Raw genomic sequence first — 5240 nt, 5'->3', positions numbered from 1 at the left:
CCTTTCTTGTTTTATGGTATTTCTTTTGAACAAGATGGGCTTTTAAAATACGTGATAAGTAACTGTGGAATGTTTCATAAACTGTTTGGCCACTGTGTAGGAAAGCAGCCTACTCACGCCGTAATAAATTCACATCAGTCTTTCCATTGTGTGCCAGCCAGTCCGCTGTAACTAGCTCTGACGTCATAAATGTTGCGCAATACTTTAAAAATCAAGTAAATAACCTGAAACGGTTCTAGCATGTCAGGAGTAATACTAAATTAATATATGTTAAATATCAGTTCGATAACTTTAACCATTTTCGAAATTTGGATGTTTTTCGGTAAAAATCATTGGCGCAACAGAAAAGAGCTAGAGACTTAAAAATTTATATTTAGATTCCTTTTTCATAAATATTTAATAGAAACAGTCTTCTGGATCTCGCAAATTAAGATTTTAGTTGAAATTCATGATTTTCTGGTTTTTGTCTTAAAAATTAAGGAAGCAAGATAGATTAAGTAGGCTAATAAATAAGGCTAGGATGTTTAAATTTAAGTAAAATGGAGATCCGCTATAATGATAAAGATGTGAGAAGTTTCAATTGAATAACTAGAAAACTATAGCGATAGCGTATTTCCAAAGGGCAAGTTCAGAGCTCGTCTACTGCGTGTAGTGTAATTAAATTAATTCTCTCGCCCAAAATAATTGACTTAGCCACATCAAACTCTTATTATGATTACTTACCTGTGTGCTGAATGCACATTTAAATTGAGAGCTTCATCAGCCATCAGCAAAAGAAGCTATGATTTATTCAATAACTTAAAGTGGTGCATTACTAGCCCAGCGGCTAGTCGGGAGAGCCGATTTGATCAGGCGTTCCCTTAGCTGTCCGCACCGCGGCTTTATATATAAGAACGCTGCGCGAGAGAGTAAGGCCCCAGTCCTCTCCAGACGCTGAATAGCACACCACCTGTGTTGGGAGTCGCGTCGCGTCGGTATCATTGCTATAAACAGCCTCGGATGCCGTATTAAGTTACTCGGGATACGCGTAACCATGAAATCATTTTCGAGTGAAGTGTTAATTCTCGGTTGACATTAATTATCTAGCTTCAGTTTGCGTATGTCGTATTTTCACGTGCCGCCGCGGGCCAGACATTCTACCATTACAGAATAAGATTTTCACTCTGCAGCGGAGTGTGCGCTGATATGAAACTTCCTGGCAGATTAAAACTGTGTGCCCGACCGAGACTCGAACTCGGGACCTTTGCCTTTCGCGGGCAAGTGCTCTACCAACTGAGCTACCGAAGCACGACTCACGCCCGGTACTCACAGCTTTAGTTCTACCAGTATCTCGTCTCCTACCTTCCAAACTTTACAGAAGCTCTCCTGCGAAACTTGCAGAACTAGCACTCCTGAAAGAAAGCTGCAGAGTGAAAATCTCATTCTGGAAACATTCCCCAGGCTGTGGCTAAGCCATGTCTCCGCTATATCCTTTCTTTCAGGAGTGCTAGTTCTGCAAGGTTTGCAGGAGAGCTTCTGTAAAGTTTGGAAGGTAGGAGACGAGGTACTGGCAGAAGTAAAGCTGTGAGTACCGGGCGTGAGTCGTGCTTCGGTAGCTCAGTTGGTAGAGCACTTGCCCGTGAAAGGCAAAGGTCCCGAGTTCGAGTCTCGGTCGGGCACACAGTTTTAATCTGCCACGAAGTTTCATATCAGCGCACACTGCGCTGCAGAGTGAAAATCTCATTCTGGAAACATCCCCCAGGCTGTGGCTAAGCCATGTCTCCGCAATATCCTTTCTTTCAGGAGTGCTAGTTCTGCAAGGTTTGCAGGAGAGCTTCTGTAAAGTTTGGAAGGTAGGAGACGAGGTACTGGCAGAAGTAAAGCTGTGAGTACCGGGCATGAGTCGTGCTTTGGTAGCTCAGTTGGTAGAGCACTTGCCCGCGAAAGGCAAAGGTCCCGAGTTCGAGTCTCGGTCGGGCGCACAGGTTTAATCTGCCAGGAAGTTTCATTCTACCATTATTTAGCGTGGCGTTTGATGAACATTATCATCAAATTATGGCGAGCATTCATTTAAATATTTAATTTTGACAGTTATAGTGGCATCAGCGCATTAGACTCTGAACTGCTCTGTTAGTCAGATTGTGTGGATTCTTTTTTTTTTCATCTGTGACTTCCAGAATATAGAGAAAGTTTTTTTTTCACAATCGTTTTTTATTATAAATCCCAGACAATCTCCTAATTCCTCAGAGCTATAAGCTGTAGCTATAAGTGTGTTTCTCAGATGAAGTGGGCACTAGGAATTCTAATTACAGGCTTTACGTTTTGCTAATCACTTTCTGGTTGCCAATATTGTAGTTAGAGAGCCAGTGTTGAGAACGGCAAAAGACAGCATAAATAATAGGAACTTTTAACAACAATAATTCCACCCGCCGCCGCACATATGGTTACTCGGTCGATAAATGCAGTGTTTCTACATTCAAACATATTATATAACAACATTATTTCAACCAGCCACCCCACAATTCGTGCATCGGCTGGGAAGAGTTTCTACATTACAAAACATTTTATATATAAATAACAACGATTTAATTTCCACTGCCGCCCCACAACTGGAATCACAGTTTTGAAATAATTTGTCCCAGTTTGTTATGCTCAGCTGGTGTGTTAGTTTTATGAGATTGTGTTTTGTTAATATTAAGGTATTAGATTTTATTAACTTTTTTGTAGCCTTGCTCTCATCCCCTTTTATAAAATGTCTTAACTCAGCTGTTAACATGGATTGGTCTGAGAAAACAAATTCCTTTACCTTGGTGGAGTACATATCAGGAGCACAGTTGACAAAACCATTATCCAAGCACGCATGTAGTCTTGTTGGTTCTGAATTTACATGATGGAAGTTGTGCTGCCTTAGCATATTCAGTAACTTATTTACACTGGGTTTGTTACATGTTACATCAAAGCTTGAATTAAAGTCTCCTCCAATTACAGTTACATACTGTTTCCATTTCGTTATGTAGCAGAGTACACTGTCTAAATTATCTACATAAGTTTTATCATCTGAGTCAGGGGAATGGTAGATACATACTATGATAAGTTTCATCATATCCTGGTAATTTCAAAGTGTTTCTCCACACATGCCCAACTAAGATCTAGTTCTCTACACTCTATTTCATTTGAAACATAGATAACAGTACCACCATTACGGTACTGAGACCTGCAAAAACTGTTTCCATATTTATAACCTTCTGGTACATAGTATTGTATTTGTTCTGTTTTAAGCCAAAGTTCTGATAGACATAAGAAAGAATACTTATTCTGTGGCAATGACTCCTCCAGAATTTCAACTTTATTTTCAAGACCCTGAATGTTTAAAAATAGGATGTTGTTGTGACTTATCTGTGAGTTAGCAGGCTAGTTTTTCACATTTTTATTTTCTTCTTGGCTTGAAACCATAAAAAATTATCACTGAATGACACAGATGTATTTTTCCTTTGGCACCTCCTTAAGCATTGCTGTGTTGCTGCTCCAGTCGTCGTTGGTTCTGCTGCTGTTGCTGCTTCTGCTGATAATGATGGTGCTGCTGCTGTTTCACTTATTTCTGGTGTTTGTTGTTCCATAACTGCTGTGCCTTTCTGTGAATTATTAACATTTGGAGTGTTTACTTGCATTAATAAAATTTCACATTTCTCTTGGAGAGGTGTAGCTTCACTGACAGCAGATTTCACATTGGAGTCTACAGGATACACACACTTCCTGTCCATGAGAGGTATGACTTTTCTATCATCACACTGCACATTTGAGATTTTATTTACAAGTTCTAAAATTTTTGTTACTATTACGTTTTTTCCAAGTACATTTAGATGGGAACCATGTATTGGGTGAAATCTTTCCCCTAAATTGCTGATGTTCACAAATGTTACATTTTCAAACTGCTTGCAAATATTTTGCATCTCTTTATTTGCAGTTTCAATTTCTTTATTTACACAGGACCATTCTATCAAGTCGTAACGGTGTGGCACTGAAAAAACAATAACATTTGTTCCTCTCAGCTCATACAGTTTTCTTTTTAGCGAGATTACGAGATCATGTTTTTCGTTCCTAGCTATATCATTTGATCCCGTCAGGAAGATGGAAAAGTCCTTTTTGCTCAATGAGTAAATTTTTTCTTGACTCATTGACATAGCAGCACTGAATTTTGCTCCTGGTTTTATTGTACAGTTAAAATTAAAATTCTGACTACTTGTACGCCGAAATTCAGCGGCTGTATTTCGTCCTTGGCTGTCGGCATACAGTTCAATTTTACCGGTACTTGCTGTTCCGAGATTACCTGTTTTCTGCCTACCTTTGCAGTAAGCGAATTCTTGTTTGGTACTATTTATTATGTCTTTTTGCTAACACATGTCGATATTGTCTCAGTAGAGCAGCTTAGCGGTGGAAGATTTTTCGTGAGTACTTTCGCATATGATCTTTTACTTAACTGCTGCTGAAATATTCCATGTTTTACCTTATTCACGAAGTCGTTTGGTTTTCCACATGGTACACCCGCACTGTTAACTTCACTTTCACAATCCGTAGTCGAAAGAGCTTGAAAGTAATTTTCGTTCACTATAATTATGTTTCTTTCGCCGTTTTCTGTATCTTGTATTATCTGTTTGCGCCTTTTGTACTTCACTTCCGTCCAGTTCTCCGACATATTCGTACTTTCATGGCGTGAGTTTTTCATGTTCCGTTCACTTTTTTCTTCTTTAAGTTTCTTGATATCCATCTTCAAGGAACTGATAATAAATTGTAAACTAGACACCCGTTCGCTGAGCTTTGTAATTTCATCCTTACAACTGTCACAATTTTTCTTTTTCACGGCAAAATTCACACTTTTTCTCGGACACGCACAACGAATTTTTACACTAGCCGCCATCTTACTATGATAGCAACGAACTTTCTTAAATTATTCGTTTGTATTCGTACTCCTATCGCTAGTTCATGCCCTTAGTATATTATTATTTAATGTCTGAAATGTAGTCTGAAAGAATTTGATTCTGTTTAAAAAATAAAGGCAGAAAGATTTTGAGTGAGGAAACAGCGCATTGCTGCCAACTGGAATTCGTCTCCTGCAGTTACTGATCTACAAAGTGGCTTGCTTTTCTGAAAACTGATTGAAGCTGCTGAGGAGGAGAAGCAGTACAAGAGGAAGAAACACTATACTATCCTGCTTTACTGGAGAGTAAAGCATTAAACTTTCCACTTTTTTTCAAACTAAACGT

At 38.9% G+C, this 5240-nt stretch overlaps 1 non-coding gene across 1 annotated transcript; it reads left to right on the top strand.

Moving 5' to 3' along the window:
• The first annotated feature begins 1584 nt into the window (after positions 1 to 1584).
• Trnas-uga lies at positions 1585 to 1659 on the top strand. Its single transcript has one exon. It is a non-coding gene; the product is annotated as a tRNA-Ser (tRNA).
• Positions 1660 to 5240: the final 3581 nt, after the last annotated feature.

This window comes from Schistocerca americana, chromosome 7 (assembly GCF_021461395.2).
Source record: "Schistocerca americana isolate TAMUIC-IGC-003095 chromosome 7, iqSchAmer2.1, whole genome shotgun sequence".
Taxonomy (NCBI): Eukaryota; Metazoa; Arthropoda; class Insecta; order Orthoptera; family Acrididae; genus Schistocerca; species Schistocerca americana.
This window is presented reverse-complemented; position numbering and strand designations above follow the sequence as displayed.